The following is a 21,006-nucleotide window of genomic DNA, read 5'->3' on the forward strand; positions in this document are numbered from 1 at the left end:
ATCAGAGCTAGCACCCAGGTCGAGAAATTCCCAGACAAGAGTTCTTTCTTCAAGCCCAGGCTTAACTGCATTCCCCCAACCCAACCCCCCAAATAAATAAATAAATGGATTTATAGTGAGACTGGCAAGATATTACCAAATCTCAGCCCCGAGCCTCGGTTCATAAATTAATAAGCTCCCTTTTTCTATGGTTATTTGACGAGATTTGAGAAAAATAATAACTCCTGCTCATTTCTGGTGCCTTTCAAACTCAAATTTGCTCAAGATGTCCCTGACCACAAGACGAAGAAAGAAAAACGGGAGGTTAAGCTGCTAGCTCGCAGCCACATCACATACACTGACAGACAGCTGTTGCTTCTCTAAAAGTAACAGAATAACAAGGATGTGATATTTCAGTATCTGACCTACAGTATGTTGACAAGGATGCAGAAGAATGTTCCTGCCGCATGGCCAAAGCTTCTCCAAGCACCGGAGCCACAGACTCACCAGAAGGGTTATAATTTGCAGTTCCAAGGTGTTCAGACTCAGAACTCAGACCTCTCCCCATCCTGCTTCCTCCTCTAAACATTCCCATGCTTTTGTGGTCTCCTCACTTAGCTGCACAGATTGTCAGAGCTAGAAAGGGATCTTCAAGGTTGTCTACTGAAATCCCTTCATTCAACAGACAAGGAAATAATAGGAGCTTCCATTAGCTAGTAGAAGGAAACAATGTGCTTTGCCTGTGTCATTTCATTTGATTCCCTCAACAACCCTCTGAGATAGAAACTATTGTTATCATTCCCATTTTCTAGAAGAGGACACTGAGATGGAGAGAGGTGGCTTGTCTATAATCTGAGGCAGGGTTCAAGCCCATGTTTTCCTAACCCCAAATTCAGGATTCCACCTACTAGGCTACACTAAACCCAAGGTCACATTGCTACTTTTCTTCTCCTCCAGAACACCTTCCTGACTCAAGGGCAAAGAAGCAGTTTCCCATTCCTCCTCCACATTCCCAACCAGGAAATATGCCACAAAAAAATTCCCTGTTATCTTACATTCTTTAATGTTTATCAGCCTCAGGCCAATTTTAATCCACCTTAGAATATAGAATCCACTTTCATCTGATTGGGAAATAATAGCAATAATATTAGCCAGCATTTATATCAGTCATTCAGGGACCCTAGGAGATGGACGTCCTGATTAAGCCCATTTTACAAATAAGGGAAGGCAAACAGAGAAGTTAAGAGATTTGCCCAATAGTAGTGGTAAAAATAAAACCTGGGACAATACCAGACACACTCATTGACATGTATGCTATAAAAGCACCTACAACCCCATACCTGACCTTGATGTCAACCGCAAATGGGCAGGGAGCAAGGCAACATCAGGTCCCAGAAGATGGCATGCAAGTTTTGTCTGGGACTAATACTTAAAGCAGGGAAGCAATTCTCAATCTGAACACCTGGATAGTGCTGTTGTCAGTTTGTCTTATCCTGACTAGATGATTCCAGCCTTCCATTTCTGAAAAAATGGGAACAAGAGAGGAAAAGCCTTATCCAAAATTGCTCTCAGAAAAGAGCAAAAATGATTTAGAACCACCCTTCTGTCAGAGTCATTAATGGAGTTCTAATCTCATGGCTACCACGGAGAACTAAAAAAATGCCTGAGCCCCTGAGACTTCCCTGTGCCTTATTTCCTGGGTGGATATGTCTATCTCCAGAGGGTTCCAAAAGTCTTAGTGCAGTCTTACACTTAAAATTCAGTAGCTTAAAAACTGCACTAAGAATTGGGGGACATCCTGGATAGAATAAAAATGTACTTCCATAGCCTTGTACTTGGACTCTCACTGACATGACTTCTTCCTCCAATGATGCAGGTCACAGCTCATAAACATCCACATACTTCATTTGTGCCCCTTCCTAGAGGATCTACGCAAGCTGACTGAGAAATTTCCCTAAGGTGTCTTGAAAAAAAGGTTGTGATATTTTAAGAAAAATGACCAATTATTTAATCTTCCTCATTAATCAGGGGTCTTATGTAGTATAAGAAAACACCAATAACAGATGAACAGCAAAATATCATCTACTTGAGGGTAGAGATTATTTCATTTCAGTCTTTGCATCCCTAGAGACTATTATAATAATTATTAATAATAGCTAGCATTTATATAGTTCTTTGAGGTTTACAAAATACTTTATAATATCTCATATTATCCACATAACAACCCTGGGAAGAAGGTGCTATTATCCCCATTTTACATATGAGGAAACTGAGACAAAGAGAGATTGAATAACTTGCCAAGGGTCACAGAGCTAATAGGTTTCTGAGATCAGATCACTTAACCCAGTTCCTGGAATATACTAGAATCTTAAAAAAAAAAAAAGCAAACAACAACAGCAAAACACATCTCAATGAATAGAAATTAATCAAATCAAAAACCTTAGTACTGCACAGGAATTTTTAAAAATTCAAAGAAGCAGAGGAAGACTTCTAGAGTGTTGGGTTGATCTTCAGAGGATTAAGAGAGAGTTAGAGAGAGAGAGAGAGAGAGAGAGAGAGAGAGAGAGAGAGAGAGAGAGAGAGAGAGAGAGACTTATAGATATAAATAGATATAGATTATATATATGGCTGAGAAGCACTCAGGCTGAGATAGTGTGGATAGGTTGTGATTTGCACTAGAGGCAAGTATATTCATGTGGATCAGATCACAAATCCATCCACATATGAATGGAGCATGCCAATGTGAGTGACTGAGGCAATTCAAAGTTTAAAATGAAGCCTTATGACAAGAGTCTTGAGAAACAAAAACTACTTAGCCTAGAGGAGACAGTAGGATGCCTTAACAGGATCTTCATATAATTAATGGAAAATAGCCTACTGAGAATGGGGCTGGTATTTAGAATATAAGAAATTTCCTGATAATGAGGGTTCTTAGTCTTCTGGTCAGGTTACCAAGGAAGCTTATGGAATCTCCTACTATGAAGGCTTTTAAAACAAGGAAAGATTCTCATCTGTTTAGAACGAGTCAAATGTGAGCTGTTCTAAAAGAAAGGAGAGAATTGAAATGACCTCTTGAAGTCCCATCCAGCCCTTGGGATTCTGTAAGGTCTTTTTTTTTTCAAATTCCTAAAGTCTAGACTCCTAAAGTCTAGGCCTGCCCTTCTAGCCCCCCAAAAGAATACTAATTTTCATTCTTTAGCTAATTGACAAAAGGTTCCCTTTTAGAAAAAAGACCAAAAACAGGTTCAGGTGGATGAACTCCAACAGAGTTTCTTTCTTTCTCCAACAGAGAAAGCCTAGGAAAGCTGATGGGGTCTATTACAAAGACTGGGGGCAGTTGTTTAGCTCTTTGTAACTGTTTTCGGAGCAAGAGTATAAAGTCATTCTCTCCTAGTAGAGTACTATTTTACAATTCTGCTACGAGCCCTTTAACTGTGTCTTAGATGCCCAAACATCAAGATAATAATATATTCATAGATCAAGAATAATAGTTGACATTTACGCTTATGTTTTATAGTTTCCAAAGTTTTATATTCTATTGCATTATATATGTATATATATTATTATTATATATGCCACAACAAATCTGTGAGATAAATATTGTAGATATTATTATTCTCTCATTTTATAGCTGGAAAAACTGAGGCCAAGAGAGATTAAGCAGTTTGCCCATGGTTACAAGGCTAGGAAGTATCAGTCTCCCAGGCTTCAATTCCCTAGATGTTAAAAACCTAGTTGCTAAAAGGAAAGCACTAAGACTTGTAACACTCTACAGATGCCCAGGCACATTACAGGTGCTCAATCAACATTACTTAATTATTTCTTTGCAAGGTATAAAAAGAAACACTTGCAACCACACCTCAAAATGACTTCAAATTTATTCTTTTCCTTTCAACAAAACTTCAGCTCACTTTTCTTTTTCTTTTTTCTTTCTTTCTTTTTATTTTTTGATGCTTTAGGCTTTTGCCATCTAGGAAAGAACAGCTTCTTTCATTTTCTTTTTCTAATTTTGGAAAGACAATTTTTTTCCACAAGTGGCAGGGAATAGATGATGGAGCATCAACCAAGAGGCCCGTTCATTTGTGATCAGCGAAGTTAAAACACAGAAACTCTTGAAACATAACCAAAGTGAAACTCACTGCACAGGAGTTGGCTTTTATCTTTTCTATTAACTGGTTTATCTTTCCTTCCTCTCCCTATCCCTTTGCACTTTATGGTTTGACTCTCAGAATGCCCAGAGTCCTACAGCTTATATTTCCCCAAACAGAATTTCATCAGTCTTACAAAAGCAAGACAGACACAAAAGGACAATAATTTTATCGTTCATTCAATCATAAAACAATTTAACAGCTACCATCATGGTACAGTAATAAACAAACAAACAAGAAAACTAGGTTTGGAATCAGGGATTTCCCAAACAAATTGGGGTTCTGCTACCTACTAGTTCTATGTGCCCTTGAGTAAGTCATATAACCTCTCTAGACTTTAGGTCCCTTATCTGTTGAATAAGGGGGTTACCACAGACAACCTCTAAGGTCACTTCTAGATTTAACTCTGTGAGTCTATGTGCAAGACTTTGTGAAAGATATCCAACATGGGGAATTCAATTAAGAAGACCCATAAGCAATGTGAGGCCTGGGACTTCAAGACCTTTTTTTTTTGTCTCTGTCTCCACAGCACATGGCTCAGAGGGGCAGTTAGGTAACTAGATGTCCTGGGTTCAAAATTGATCTTAGATACGTCCTAGTTACGTGACCCTAAGCAAGTCACTTATTCCTCACTGCCTAGCCCTTATTGTTCTTCTGTCTTGGAACCAATACACAGTATTGAATTCTAAAATAGAAGTTAAGGTTTTAAAAAATAAAATAAAAAGTGTATGCTCAGTAAATAGATTTATATTCTCCTCATGGATCTTTCCATCGATTCCTAAATTTAAATAAAACCTGTTTTAAAATTCACAACATAATCTCCTTTCTCTGAGGGACCAGCAATTTTATTTTTGGTTTTAAGATATACTTTAAATTGTTCTATTTGTATTTCTATTAAGCAAGCTACTATCTTTGCTATTTGTTCTCTCTCCCACTTGAAACCAAAATAGAAGGAAAGACTAAAATATGCCTCAATGTGGACATAATACCTAAGCTTAAATGACCTAAATTTTACCCTTTTGGTCTCTCTCCTAACACATTTTGGTTGACTTGCTTTTCAATGTACAGATAAAAATTAGAATTTCATCAAAGAGAATCTAAAATTTCTTCTTCCTTTTTTCTAAAATTTCTTCTAACTTTATAGGAATGTGGGCAGCTAGGGGGCTCAGTGGATAGAGAGCCAAGCCTGGAGAAGGGAGATCCTGGTTTCAAATCTGGCCTCAGATTCTTCCTAGCTGTGTGACCCTGGGCAAGTCACTTAACCCCAACTGCCTGGGCTTTACTGCTCTCTGTCTCAGAACCAGTACTAACTATTGATTCTAAGACAGAAGGTAAGGATTTTTAAATAATTGCTAGGAATCTTGTATCAATGACCAGAGAGGAAGCAAAAAGACTACTTGGAAAAGTATTCTTTGAAACTTTCAGGGGAGAAAAGGCTGAGGGCAAAATTGGAACATGAAAGAAAAGCCAAATTTAGAATGTAATCCTAGTCTATACACTAGATTATTTTATAATGCATTATCCTGAATTGACCACGTGCCTATATTGGGTATGTCAATGTTGGAAACTGTTCAGTATCAAGTTAATATGTTTAAACAATATGTTCCAAAATATGCAAACCTTGTAAAAGCTATCATAATACCACATGATCATTTTTATTTACATGGTGCTTCCATCCAGAAAAAACTCCCAAGACTTAGCAGAATACCATTCACCAGGAAATGAAGGCTTGGAATAGATGAAAAATACCAGCCCATGTCTGCCACACATGTCACCCATAAGCATTTTATGAGAGAGGGTAAAGTAAGAAAATGTAAAAACAAAAAGAACAGAGCATCATGAAGAAGGGAATACACTTGCCCAATTGAGAATTGGGACCTAGAGATCCAGAATGATTATAAATAAGGACTGCCATGTATGAAAATTTGACCACCAGTATGATAAACTTTGGTGTTCCCATGGTCCCCATACTTAGCATTTGAGCTTCTTTAGTTCAATCAAACTTGGTCTGATGTTCTCTATTGTATTCTGTCAGAACATGAGAGGAGAAAAGAAACCCAGAACACCATGCCCATAAAGGACAAAGAGACATAATACCCGGTTAGTAGGAGGATTTCTCTGTGGTTTCAAATGAGTGTTTTTGCAAGTTTGGGGTTAAATATGAAAATAGCATGAAAGACTCCCACATACCTATGCCCTCCCTTGCTAAAAGGTAATTGAAAGCACTGAGAAGGCCACTTGCCTGGTCATTTTTAAAAGCTATGTGTTTGGGAATCATGTGCATGGAAATAAGGATTAGTGAATGTATTAATATTGGCAAACAAAAGGAACTATGCCTAAGTACACCCTGTTGGATTATTTTAATATGGTTTATTAGTTTATAATAGATTCTAATATTGACAATTAACCTCAGAAAATCATTCACATTCTGCACCACCCCCCTTCCAAAGCCAAATGCCATTTTTTTTTAGTAAGGAGTAAAATGTGAGTGATATATGAGGGGGTCTCAGAGAAACAAGAAGAGATTCTGAATATAAACAAGCCATCATTCTGGTAAAAGGAAATACAAACAACCAGAATAAAAATAGTTGATGCACAAAAGCCATAATGAGGGGGTAGCTCAAAAAATAACTTCTACTTTGAATGGTTTGGATGAAATACAAATTATCCACAGAAAAGTGTGGACTGGCATAAATGTTTGTACAAAATTATAAGTGTATTTTGAGAAGTATGCAAGAGGCAACCGCCTGCATGATGCACAAGGTCCCAGCAACGCTCTGCCTAAGTGCTAGTGCACAGAGTCCAAACCACTGCATTTTAATTACCATGCAGCCTCAGATATATTGCCTTTGATATGGAAATGTTCTTGTTCTCTCATCTTCACATATGGTCTCATGCACAGAAATCTTTATCTGATTCATAAAAAATAAACTAGAATCCAATCTCAACACCTGACCTCGGTGCTTAGAAGTTTTTTACTAAGCATGGTGTCACTATAAAAAGAATGGCTAATATTGGTGTAAAGTTGGATATTTTGAGCAATGATATTAAGGATTTGCTGTTAAGGACTGAATCAATACTGGATCTCTGAGGTTTGAGGGTTTCATGTTGCCTTAGGTTAGACTACCACAGATAGGAGGAATAACCAACCAGCCCCTGTTTGGAGGTGAGAGAGTCAATAGCAGATTTAAATGAGATCCTATCTTCTGACCTCCACCCACAAGGCTTCCATGGATATTTCGCCCTAACGAAAAGCTCAAAATCTGAAAAGCTCCAAATACCTCTTCTGGTTTAAGCCAAAAGGCAAATATTAAACTGAGTTGCCCTATCCATCTAAGCAAAATAATTCTCCGAGAGATGGAGTTAACATTTGAGGAGATTAAGTCGTTCACCCTCTTGTACAGAATTGGGAAAATGAGTATACTGCTCCTATAAGTGGATAATTAATATATAATAAGAAGCTCGGGAAAGGAATGAAGTTTCTTGATGCCAAATGCATGCCAAAATAATTGATTTTCAGACCAAAACTGAGGGACCCCAGACTGAGAAGTGGGCACTATGTGTGTAAATGTGTTTCCTTCCAATGGGACTTATTTTCTCATTTTGAAAACAAAATGGACCAACATGAGGCATAGACATTTTTTTGGCACTGAGCATTTTCACAGTCAACTTAGAATGATGGATGTTGTGATGGAAGGAAGCCTAATAAGTTCTGATTCTTGTGGGGACGGGTGGGGGAAAAGAAGGGGTGGCACTCCCTAACGAAATAAGCAAACCAGATCCAAGGATGAAAGATCCATTTCTTGCCCTAAGAGTTAAGGACTTTTTTTTTTTAATATCTTCAACTCTTTCTCAAAATTCCCTATTCAAATCTGTTCACTCTGATTCTCAAATAGCCAATATGGTCTAATAATTTTGAAATCACTGAGAATGATTTTAATATAGAGTGATATGACCCAAATAACCTCTTGACAGTAGATAAGCCAGCCCATCTGTAAATCATCTTGCTTCAGGTTATCTGTGTTTTATCATTTCTAGTACCTGTCTGTGCCTGATATGGTACTCTCAGACACATTAGCCTGATGGAATGTTTCACCTGACTTCAAAAACGCCAATTGATATATGGGCATCTCATACTGTATTTAAACAAATAGCTCTTTGATAAACCAAATTTTCAGGCATCTTCAGTTTTATGCAATGTCTAACCTGTGAAGTTTGCAAAGGCTGAAACAAATCTGAATATAATTCTGCTATGAATGCTTTCTCTAGCAAGGAAAGGCATTCCAGCTCAAAGGAAGAAAAATAACCTAATAAAACTGAAGAGTAGAGACAAAATAAAAAGAAAATGGCAAAAGCCAGTGTGTACTGACTCTTCCTCAAAAGGAAATTCATTTATTCTGTACCTATTGTACTAATTGAAAGAGAATTATTTAAAACTTCACTGACTCTTTGAATATAAGATGGATATATGTAGCAATTTCATCAATACCAAGTAACCCAATAGTTCCTAAAAAAGGTCAAACTCAAAAAGGACATGAAGCCACCACCATGTCACGAGCATTTATGATTTATCTTTTAAAGAAGTAACAGTTATCTAAAGCGATTGTAAAGTGGTACACGATAGTTCCAGGAAGCATGTTTCAAATGTATCTGCTGCTTTTCTGAGGAGAAAAACCTACGTTGTTTTCTGAAACTAATGAAAAAATATATAATGAATAAGATATGTCCCCCAAAGTTCTCCTCACAACTATGTAATTCATGATAGCCTCAAGTTAAAAGTATTGGTACCTGATATTCCTTTATTAACTTGTGAGTTTTTACAAGAAAAAAATGTTTAACAATATTAATGCCACAGATTAACTATAGAATATGCAATGATAAGATCATGCCATGCCCCCTCCTCAACCTCAGGGGAAAAAATCAACAAATGATGCTGTATTAAAAAACAAATGAAATGCTATATTGATAACCACATATATAATAAAGCCCTCCCTTGCCCCTAGTTTAGTTGTACAGTATCTTTACTACAGGACTTTACTATTGTGTCAGAAAGAATATGGGGGGAGGGGGATGGGAGGTGTTAGCAAGTGAGAAATAGGCAAGAAAGGATGTCAGTTTGCTTAAGGGATTAAGGACCTGGCATTTGATGTCTGCATTTCTGGTCACTGCCTTTGGTAAGAAGCTGCATCCTGGCTTCTGGAGCATATATGCCGAGGAGTTTTTTAGACAGGGCAAGAACCACCTGAGATCTGCTCTCCTAATTTATTAGGCCCTCAAAAGCCTGTTGCCTGTGTGCTCACACGTGCACAGGACGATTGCCACAAGATCACAGACATCACACGTATGGATGAATGTAAATAGAGATCTATATCTCCACGAATACATCTGAGAACATTTCTTTAAAACTTTTCCTTATTTTTGACTTCAGGACCAAAGAAAAGGGGTGGGGGGGGGTGTCAGTGGCTATTCCTTAGTCCATAAATGTAGTAAACTGCCCCTCTATTTCAAGACAAATATTTCTTAGCCCCAGAGAAATGGGCCTGCCCCTCCTGCACTCCTGTTGCCTCCGGAAGAACAAAACCTTACTGTTCTCCTTATTAAAATTGGGGAGGGGGCACCCCTGCGGGAGAAGGGCGATGCAGAAAGGGGGGAGAGACAGCCGAACACACGAACTAAAAGAAGTCACGTTAACTACCCGGAACACGGAAAGTGTGGCCTAGACGTTTAGGAGAACTCAAGCAAGGAGGGAGAGGGCAAGCTAAAGTGTTTTCCCTCTTTCCAAGGTGCCTGCAGCGAGTGACCTGCCAGAGGTCACGGTCACGGTTACAGACTCCTAGGTCAGACACCAAGGAGTGGAAGCTGAAGGGGGCGGGGACATGGGCCTGGAGAAAGCTAGGGCCACCAGGCTGGGTGGGGACAATGGGGACAAGCAGCTGCTGTTCCCCCTGTGCCAAGGAGGCTGAGAGGGGAGAGGGGGTAGGTTAGGGAATGGGGGGAATGAGGACAATGGGGGGCTCGGGGGGGGGGGGGGGTCGAGGCAGATCTCTAGAGCCGAGCTGGCCCGAGCTCTCTCTCCATCAGCCTTTCTCCCCTCCCCTCCCCCTGGCCCCATACCGGCCGCACCCGCTCGGCCTCGAGGGGGAAACTTGATGCTGCAATCAGGGCACCGAGATTTACTAGGACAGGGGCCCGCCCGCTCCGGGCGCATCTCCTGGGATGCTCGCTGCGTTTAGCTCGTGCCGGCTTGCCTCTCCTGCCGTGTCAGAAAGGCGTGGAGGGGATTCACGAGGAAGGGAAAGGGGCTGGGAGAGAGCACCACCTAACTCCAGGAACTCGAAATCGGGCCCTCCCCTATTACCCCACAGCCGCCGCCGCCGCCGCCACCCCGGCTACCTACCCCCTTCCCAGCCGCCGCCCGAGTTGCCTGCGGGGGAGTCCCAGAGCATTAGATACTGGCAGCCCCCTCTCCGGGACTGGCCCAGGCTAGGAGGAAGGAGACCTCCTTCCTGACAGACTGTTTCGCTTTTTATTTCTTTTCCTCCTCTCTTCCCGCTTTTAGCCTGCACCCGGCCAGGTCCGCTGCCCACCCGGCTGTAAATTAATCCGCTCCTCCTCCTCCCCAAGGGCTCTTCCCTGCCTGGGGGGCGAAGGGGGAGGGGGAGGACGGATGGAAGATGGCAGGCAACCCTGGCCCCGTTGGTGTCTCCCCTGCCCGCAGCGTCCCTCCCCTGTGCCCAGCGTGTCGGGCCGGGCAAGACCGAACCGGACCGGACGGAAGGGGCCGGCCCGAAGTCCCTGCAGCTCTGGCCCGGGGGGCGCAAGGGGACTATGTGCTGAGTGCGCAGGCTAATTATATACGTGGCATTTGGGTCCTGGACAGCCCACGGACACCTTACCTTATGAGGAATAGTCAGCCCCAGCAACTGTTCAAAACAAAATGCCATCGCGGGATCAGCTTCGCCCGCGCCGGCCAGCCCGCCCGCCCGCCCGGCCGGGGATTGCTTTCCCCCCACAGCCTGGCGCACTTAGCGCAAGAATGTGGCCTGGGGAAACAAAGTTGTGGGCAGCTGCAGGGACCGGGAGGACCGGGCCGGACCGGGCCAGGGCAGGCCGGGAGGCGGGCACAAAAGCGGTGCCTGCCAGGTGGCCCGCTCCCTCCGTGCACTCTGCAGCCCCAGCCGCTGACCTCATTATTTTCCCCTAAAATCCACCTCCTATAAATAGGCTAGGTGGTGGGTGGTGGTTTTTTTTCTTCTTGGTACTAGAATGAAATGCTAGGTATGGTTACTATTTATAATGAGCGGATGATAATGCAAACTGAGCCACACGAAAGGGTGAAGGTGCCCAGGAGGGGGAAGAGAGACGTCCACACCCCCTCAGCCAAAGCCCAAAGCCCGCAGGAGACAGAGAGCAACACCGGCGAAAGCGATGCCAGATGAGGAGCCTTGTCCCCGGGGCTCTTGGGGGCACAGCCCGCAGCCGCCGAGAAGCTGGAATGCACTGGGAGTTCAGTTTATTGGGAAACTGGAGTCTGAAAACTCCGCGGGCCCAGCACTAGCCGCAGCGCGGCAGGGAGAACTTGTCTGTGTCGGGGTAATGCCCAGAGGCTCAAACTCGAAGAATATAAAGTAGTCTGGATGGCAAAGAAGTCCAGAGGACTAGTCTCAAACTTGCCCTTCCTAGGTCACTAGTGTATTCCAGCCTCCAAATACCGACTACCAGAAACGTCTGGAAATTCTAACTAAATAAAGATTCTCAAATTCAACAATGATCAAACAAACAAACAAGCCGGTAACAAATTTTCTTATCTACTTCTATTATGCTAATTTTCTTTTAAAAAGGGAAGGAAAAAAAAAAAAGCTTGACCGGACTGCACGGCAGAGACCCGGCAGCGCACGGCTACTCTGGCCTCTGCAGCACCCCCTCCTCAAAACCCCCAGGCCGCTGCTCCCCGGCGCCCAGACACAACACTAAGCCTTTGCCCGAGCCATTTCCAATCTCTGTCCAGTTCTAGAAAAGAGAGGGAAAGCAAATCTCCTGGGAGCGCAACGTGTTCAGCACCCGAGTAGCTGCACTGCCCGGGAGTCAGGGCCCGGAGGCCCTGAACAATTTAACTCAGTCCAGGAGAACCAGGAGCAGCCCGGGCTAAAGAGTGCAGCCCCGCAGAAGCCGCAGGCGACTGAGCCACCGGTCTTAGTCACCCGCAGAAAAATAGAACGGGAGCTGGGAGAGGAGGGGAATGCCCTAGCGTAGCCCATATCTGCTCTCTACAGTCAGTGTGTCTGTCCGGACCCCTTTCCTACCACCATGCCAACACGGCCAGAGCCAACCACTGTAGAGCTGCCCCCTCCTATAACATCAACTGTCAGCTGTCCTGGAAGGAGTTAGAAGAATTACCATTAATTCTGTGACTGGCTTAGTTAGGGTTCGGTTTACTTATTCCGGAAAAAATCATGAATGAAATATCAGAAAATTGGGCGGGGGTCAGGAGGGAGGCGGGGGAGAGAAAGCCGAGAAGAAGCGAAGCTGGCCGGAGGCAGGTCGCACCGGGTCCGGACAGTTAGGGTGACTAGGGCCAAGAGGAGGGGAGGGGGCAAAGGGGGAGGCACACATTTTCTAGCGATCCGGGTTTTCTAAAAACTCAGGGCAAACCTGGCTGCAGCTGAGCCGGGGAAGGAGATACACCACTCTGTACTTCTTATAGTAAACGCGAATAGCATCCCAAGTTTACAAACCAAAAATAGGGGGGCGGTTGGGGGGGAGGGGGAAGGTGAGGAAGTAGAATGATAAGAAGCAAAGAAGCCCAGCCCCTTCCTACCGGGCAAACATTAATGGCTTCCGAAAACTGTGCCCATGCACTGATGGAGAAACATCTCAAAACTTTAAAGGAAAACAAAATGCGCTAGGAAACTTGTTTTGCATTAAGTCTGTATTTGAGGGAGATTAGAAGGGGGGGGGGGGGGAGCGTTCACAGCTCTCCAGGAAAGCCCGATTTGTCCAGGTTTGGGCATTGTCTACTTACTTTCGGATCAGCCCCTCGGTAAGGGTTTCTCTTAATTTACGGCTTATGCATTCTTTTAAGGTCGATTTACATGACCTCCGGCTACAACTAAGACAGCCCAGAAAGGCTCTGCAGCCGTCAATCGGCCAAACCCGCAATTATAGCAGCCTTCCCTCCCCCTTCTGTTGGTGGGGATGGAAAGGGCTCTCCAGGGTTGAGTCGATTGGTCTGGTTTATTGTAGCTTGGTTTTCGTTTTGTTGTAGTTGTTGTTGCTGTTTAATATCACGGGCTGGGATGTGGTATTAGTTAGAAAGTTTTGTAGTCTAACTTTCTCCAAACCTCTGCCTGCTTAGAGATAAGAAGGCTCGACGCTGACAAAGCCCCGGGACGCTGCCCTCTGGTGGTAACGCAAGGCATTACCGCCACTGGTCCAGTCTGAATACAGAGTACACACGCATGTATATATAGATACACCACACACACAAAAACACACGGAACTACACACAGAGCTACATAATCTTCCTCGACTATACACTTCAGGCAAACTTTGATGAAATCACCTACCTCAAACTTCAGGGAGTCTTAACAACCCATCCGCCAAGCCACCTGACCTCTTTTCCATATCGTTTGTATTTATCTATTTCATATGTATATAAACAAATATTTGTGGGCAAGGGAGGCGAAGGAGGAATAAGGTGGCCGGAAAGAAAGGGCAGATTTCCAGACGGATACTTGGGATGTCGAGAATAGCTTTCTGTTTTCAAAGGTTGTTCTGTCTTCCTCTCTCCCTGCCCCTTCTCCTTAGTTTCTTGAGCACAGTTATCTACAGCTAGACCATGTGTTTTCTCGCAGCAGCGGATCTTAAGGGGGGAGGGGGGAGCAGAATAAGAAAGACAGAAGCCCGCCACACGGATCTGTCACCACCTCTGAAATAGGGCACAACTCTAAGGGAGAGAGACGCTGCAGCCTCCGGGTCCGTGCGGCTGGGAGCCGGAGGCGCCCGGGACCCGCTTTCCCACCCGCCTTCCCCAGCCCCAACTCCCGGCTCCGCTCCGGCCCGGCTCCGTCGCGCTCCCTCCCCCTACCCCCCACAGCCGCCCGCCCCGCCAAAGTCCGGAGACTGAACTGGCCAAGGCTGCCGGCAGCTTCTAGGCTCAGCCTTCCTCCCTGACCCGGCTGCCATCGCTCCCCACTCATCCCACCTCCGGGCCGGGGAAACTAAACCCAGAGCCTCGGGGGAGGCGAGGGAAGATGAAAGTGGAGAGGCGGGCAGCCGGAGCCACTCGCTCGGAAAGAGGGGCGCTGTGAGGCCCGGCTCGGCCTGGGCTCCCAGCCCCCCATCCCCCTCCAGCGCCCCAACAGGTAGCGAGCGCACAAAGAGGCCGCGCTCTCTGTCTCTCTCGCTCTTCCTCCCTCGCTATCTCGCTCGTTCGCTCGCTCCGTCCCGGTTACCTGGGCGGGCTCCAGGATGGTACCGCACCGGAGGGCTCCTTGTGCGCTGCGCCTCGGAAGTAAATGGCATTAAAGAAAAGGGAAAAGATACAAATAAAAAATAAAAATAAAAAATAAAAAGGAAAGGGGGGATCGATGCTAAGTCAATTAGGCACACGCCCGGGGTGGGGGTGGGGGCGAACAACCCTCCCCCCCCCACGCCACAGCCAGCCCAGCCCGTTAACTCGAGTCTGCGGGGGGTGTCCGGGCCGGGAGCGGGGCTCCCAGGCTGGCAGAAGTTTGAGAGCGGGGTGCCGGGAGGTGGGCGCGGAGCGGGGTTACTAAGGGCTTTTCCCCCTGAAACAAGTGAAGGCGATGGTTAGTGCTGTCAATCTTGGCAATCAATGTGAGCGGCCATGTCGTAAGTATTCAAAGCATTTCCCGTCGTGCAACATCAGAAAGTGAGTGGCCAGGGCATTGATCTGAGAGAGGGAGAGGAGGCAGGGCTCCCCTCCCAGACAACACAGGCAAGATGAGACAAGAGGCAGAGGGAGGGAGGGAGGGAGGGAGGCAGGCAGGCAAGCAGGCAGGCAGGCAAGGAGGGAGGGAAGGAGGGAGGGAGGGAGAGAGGGAAAAAGGAAGAGAGGGAGGGAGAGAGACTGGGGGAGGCAGAGAGAAGAGAGAGCCAGCCGGAGAGAGCTAGCAGGGCAGAGAGAGCAGCGGCGAGAGCCTGGAGGGTGGAATAAGAGAAAGCGAGAGAAAACACTAAGTGAGGCGACAAGGAGAAAATTACAGAGTGAATGGGTGACAAAGAGGAGAAATAGGCAGGTCCAAGTGGGGTGGTACAGAATAGGGGGAACGACTAAAGAGAAAGGGGGACCAAGAAGAATGAAGACTGTGATAAAGTGGAGAAATAACAAGACCGAGTTAGAAAAAAGCACGTTCAACTGAAGGAGAGGGAGAAGGTGGGAAAAAAGAAAGAAAGAAAAAACAAATTAAGTTTAAGAGGAAGAAGACGCCCTGACAGCGAAAAGTTTAAAGAGAAAGGGGGAGGGGGAAGACAAAGTAGAAGAGAGCTGTAGACAAAGTAGGGAGAAATATACAGAAAAGAGAAGGGCCAAGTAGTGAGATATGGGACTTGGCAAAAGAAAAGTAAATCGTGGAAGGAAAAGAGGAGAGAAGGGACAGGTACTGAAAAAAAAAGGAAAGGAAAATCAGCAAAGGAGGAGAGGGAAGGACAACAGAGGGAAACGTTGGGGAAGAAATTTGAAAAGGAATAAGGTGGTGGAGATGAACACTTAGAAAGAAAGGAGAGAGAGTGAGTCACAGAAAGAAGAGAATGAGAGGGGAAAGGAAAGGCAATAGAGAAGGAGAATGAGGAATGAGGAGTACATGGGAAAAAGAAAAATGGAAAGTCTGGAGGAAAGAACAGAAAGAAAAGAGGACTTGATGGAAGAGAAATCTAACCATGGGCAGAGCATGGATCTATAAAGAATATGGAACTATCTATACACCCTGCCCTCTAGAAGCTTACAGACTAAAATTAATCTCATGATAGACATGCACAAAAAGCATATAGTAACAACTAAACAGTAGCTTACTACTTAAGAGTATGTATGTGTTCTATTCTATGTGGGTTATGTAGAAAAGATAGTGTTCATACATTGCTTTAATTATCTAAGTAGAAAGTTTGGGGAGGGAATAAAATAAAGTCTGCTAGCAGAGAGACCGTGGGAGGTAGAAAGAGTGTTTCAGTCAGAGTAAGTAAAAACATTTGAGCTTGGTGTAAGAAAAGTAAGGCTCCATTGGGTGGATCCCAGGGAACCTGCAAAAGAAACAAAGAAGTGAGGAAGAATAGGATGTTTTGGGAAAGAAGGAACAGAGATCTTAGAGTAAAGAACTTGGTCTGTGAGCTAAAGGAAAAGTTACAAGAGGCATAGATAGGAAAGTGACAGTCAAAGTGAAAAAGATAATTAGAAGCTATGAAGCCTGTGCTAACACTGAAAAATATTATGCCACAAATAGGAAAGTGGTAGTAGTCCAGATACAGGGGAATGGCACACCTGAGAAGTGACCCTGAGACCAGGAAGAGTCAAAAATGAGATTAAAGTTTTGGAAAGTTGGGTCTGAAGTCACAGAGATTTTGAAGAAGATGACAGCTTTTCTTTGTTTAACTTGATAAAGGGCATATAGTTTAAGGAGTCTTATAGGCATAATTCGATTTGAAATAGCATTTAGGCAGAAGGGAGGGGGTCATATGGATGGTAACCCAACTGTAATATTATAAGCAAAATCACCAAGAGCTCAGTGATGAAGGAGAATCAATAGGAAGGAGAACAAGATAGTTTGCTTCTTCAGTTAGAAGAAAAGCCAGAGGCGTGAAGATAAGCCAGAAAATAGAATAAGCAAAAAGGTTAAAGGATTGTTTCAAATCTGACTGAGATTGAGTGCTGGAGCTGATAGAAGAAAAGGGCATGAAGAATGGAACCCTGGAGATGTAGAAATAGTGAAAAGAGGTGGAAGGTGGAAGAGTTCAAACTGAGGCAACTTCCTGGTGAAGAAGATGCAGTACAGGAAAAGTTCAGCTGGCTAGTGATCACTTTAGTTTTCTCTTTAGAAATCTTGGGCTCATTTATGAGGGTGGGGCTAGGGCCAGCAGCTGATCCTGAATCCCCCAGGTTTGCCTGGTAACCCCAAGACTTCACAGGCCTGAAGCCCCAGGGTCAAGGGGGGTGGGGTTTAAAAGGGAAAGTTTTGCATTTTTCAATTGCCACCTCACTGAGGACTTTGTATGGGAAGAAGCCCGCTATGAGGTAAGGAAAAAGCTCTCTCCTGCCACCTCCAAAACCCAATTTGCCTAAGAAGACCACTATACAATGCTCCTTCCTGAGTGGGATTTCCAAAAGTTGATCAATGTAGGACGGTAGTTGATGCTTAGATAAAAGAAAAAAATTGAACAGGGAAACTGGAAAAAGAATCTCTGTGACCTCTGTACATGTGCCTATACACCCAGGAAGAGCTAGGGACTGAGAGAACCCTCTTAAACCTTCTAGGCCCATCGTTGTGTCCAACATAGAGCCCATTCTCTCTGAACCAGGTGGCTATGCCCCTTTTATTCCTGTGTGTATGCATCCCTCCCCCCTTTCCAGGGAACTATAATCTGGCCTGGTCAGAGACTGATCTCCCTCCTTTCCTGGCCCTCACCAGGTGTTCTCATGCAGCCCACGATGGAACCAGGGCACCTGGGCGAGGGGACAGACCTCCTTCTCAACCTGAAGCATTTGGAAAGCAAACGGCCTTGTCCTCCAAACCCTTGGGAAGCAGCGGGGGCCAAGGAGGAAGGAAAGTGTGGGGAGTAGATTCGGCCGGAGAGGTGAAACAGCGAGTGCCAGCAACACTCCCGCACTACTGGGTCCCTGCAAGGTGCTGAGGCAGTTCTGACTTCCGAGTCAGCGTGTTCGCCGCAACTCGGTTCTTGAGCGGGAGGGTTCGTGGATTTGTCCCTCAGAGACTAGAAGAAGGGGGAGAGGAACAGGAGAAGTTGTAAAGTCCACTGATTTAGAATCGGGGGAAGATGAGGCACTGATGGTCCTCTTACTGTGGCCCAGAGTGGCACCTTTAGGTGCTTCGCCCTTTAGATTCCATCAGATAAATTACTAGGACACTGAGATACCCAGCTGAATTACGAAATTTGCCCTGGGGAGTGAGGAAGCGGGACTTTCTACTAGCTCCAAATGTCAGTGAAGTGCAAAGGAGGTGAGCTCCATTTCCTCCGGAATGTGTGTGATTGGGGAGCACCTGCCCCTTGGTTTCTATTAGTGAGAACTCGCGGAGGAGACAAGACAACCCCGCTTCTGAAGAGAGAAGGAGCATTTCGAAAACCTAGCCTTCACCCAACAGGGATGCTGTTGGACCCAAGTGCTTCACATTCATTTTCCTCCCTCTCCTTCTCTCTCCTCCCTCCCGCTTTCCACCTCGGGCACTTCAGGAATGCAGTGCTGGAATGCCAAGCCTTTGGCCCAGGAAGGGCACTTTACCTGCTCGAAGCTGCTCCTGAATTCTACGCGGTGACAGTTGCCCCCAGCCTAAAGACCAAACCAACAGTTTGGCAGGGAGCAAAGCAAACCAAGGTATCTGTGAAGTTTTTGCTTCGCACCTCCTCCGGAAGAGAAGCAAGAGCAGAAAGGGAAGGCGGGTAAAAGGGTCCTGGAGAAGATATCCCTCCTCCTCCCCAGATTTGGCTAAGAAAAGGCATTGTTCTGTTCAAGAAATTAAATTTGGGGGCACTCTCCACCAACCCCCACCCACAAAAACGTCCGACTTTCCCCCACGTTGTGGAATCGTGGGATTCTACTTACACCACCGGCCAATTAAGAGCCATCTGCGACTTCTTCTCAAAGATATTCCTACTCTGTCGCTAACTTTCCGAGGAAAGGGTTTTATAACTACTGTTACAAATAGAACAGATACAAATGTCATTTATTCCGAACCACTGGAGGTGAGGGGGAGGGCTGACCGTTGCTGAAACGAAGAATTAGTGAGATTGGTGTGAAAGCCCAAAGAGAAGGAGTGAGAAACTTTTCCATCTGATCCGCAGAAAAGTTTTGGGGGCCGTTTACAGCAACAACAAACCAATAAACAACAGTGGCTCGCCTGAGCAGTTTCCTGCGAATCCCCTCTGCTCAGGTCGGGGAGAGGGAAATAAACCGAACTCCCCAAATCCCAGTGCCCCGCAGAGCCCACAGAGCTCCAGATTTTGTTTCGAGAACAAAAGTAAAAACAAACTGAGAATAATGCCCTGCATTCCTTAAGGAGACGTTTGCCAAAGGACGGGCTATTGTCCCTCGAGCGGAAATGGATGGGGGGAAATCCTTTAATTTCTTTTAAATCTGCCCATCACGCAGATTGGGAGAGAAAACAGCAGCAGCAGCAGCAACAACATCACAAAGAGGAGTTGGGGTGAGAGGAGAGGAAAGTGACCCCAAAACATCAACTTTTTTCCTCCAGGGAAAAAATAAAGAAATCAAAAACAAGTTTCGCGGGCATGCTCTCCCTGTCTGGGAAAGTTCATTTTGTAAAGGCGTTTGCTGCCTTTCTAAAGTGCAAGCCCTAGGCTAACGTAGTGAGTGGCTGGAATCTGCATGCTGATAAGAGAAGACTGTTGTACTTACAGTGACAGAGGGCAGGCTGCGGGAGAAAAGCTGTTTGTGTTAGCCTGCGAGTCACCCTGGGCTGCAATGAGCGGAGCAGAGAGGAGTGGGAGTGCCAGGCTGCGTACACCTTCACCGCGTCTCATTACATCTGCCAGCCTCTCTCTCCCTCTCTCTTTCATTTCCACATTCCCTTTGTTCCTGAAAAAAAAATCTACACGTCACATCAGAGTCCCCAGATGCAGTCTACACCAAAGAAAAAAAAATGAATAATTCAATCAAACTGTGCATAGTCTCTCAGGCAATAAATCTATTGCACTTAAAGAAACGAAGGGTAATTACCGCTATGGAATTAGAATAAGGCCAAAGACCCAAGGAGTCCTAGGGTCTGTGTGTAAACTTCACGGTCAAATAAAGTTTCATTTATTTAATTCTTCTACACATCTCAGAAGGAAAGTGAGAGAGGGACTATAACTGATTTCTGCCCCCTCTTTAATTTAGAGGAACGGGGGAATCAGGGAAGACAAGTCTGTTTGCTACCCTGCTGGAAGGAGAAGGCGTGTGAACCCGGCCAAACCCCACGAAGAAATCGTATTATCAGTGGATCCTTTCCAGGGTCCATTTCTTCCCCCACCCCACTCCACCCTACTCCACCCCCTAGAAGGAGCTGAGGATCGCCCTCCGCTCTCACCGGCTCCTGCAGATCTGCACAAGTGCAGTTGATATCATGGAAAGCCTTACCTGCTCCAAGAGCTGAAAAAAGCCACTATCCCCTCCCTGCCCACGGCCGCCCCGAGCCATCCTAATGTGTGCCACCCTCCACCCCAACCCCTAGGGCCCAGTAACCTGCTATTTGTTCCATCTGGCTAAGAGAAACTCTAAAGGAATTTTTTTTTTCCACGATTGAATGGAAGCTCTGTACTGTACCGACTTCTGGATTTGTCCTGGGCTGAGTTTAGGGAATGTCTGAAAGGAAAGGGGGAGGAAAAAGAAAAGAAAAGAAAAAGAAAAAGGAAGCAACTCGAGCCCTGATCCAAGTTAGTCAGAAGAAAGCGATTGTTGGTCAGGAACGCTCTTGCGGGAGAAACAGCTGGGATGTAGGATGCCTGCAAGGAGAGCCCACCCCGGCAGCCAGCCCTTTCGTCTCCGAGGTAAGATCACTAACTACGTGACTATCGCACGTTTATCTTGTGTCCTTCTTCCCCAGAACCTGTCTCTATACCCTTTCCCCCTCCCCTTCCCACCCCGCTCCACCTCAGGTCAGAAGGTGTTCTCCGGGGTGAAGAGCAATGCCCT

At 45.3% G+C, this 21,006-nt stretch overlaps 1 protein-coding gene across 5 annotated transcripts in view; it reads right to left on the reverse strand.

Annotated features, from left to right (window-relative positions):
* Nucleotides 1-20,177, reverse strand: part of SOX6 (SRY-box transcription factor 6) — a 673,059-nt gene extending 652,882 nt beyond the window's left edge. For 2 of the 5 annotated variants that reach the window (XM_016423408.2, XM_056802165.1), the window contains exon 1: nucleotides 19,732-20,177. The gene's annotated coding sequence lies outside the window, so the exon portion shown is untranslated. Of the gene's footprint in view, nucleotides 1-14,581; nucleotides 15,037-19,731 lie in introns of those variants that run through there. The other 3 variants (XM_016423409.2, XM_056802164.1, XM_056802169.1) reach the window with 2 other exon arrangements.
* Nucleotides 20,178-21,006: the final 829 nt, after the last annotated feature.

Source organism: Monodelphis domestica, chromosome 6 (assembly GCF_027887165.1).
Source record: "Monodelphis domestica isolate mMonDom1 chromosome 6, mMonDom1.pri, whole genome shotgun sequence".
Lineage (NCBI taxonomy): Eukaryota > Metazoa > Chordata > Mammalia > Didelphimorphia > Didelphidae > Monodelphis > Monodelphis domestica.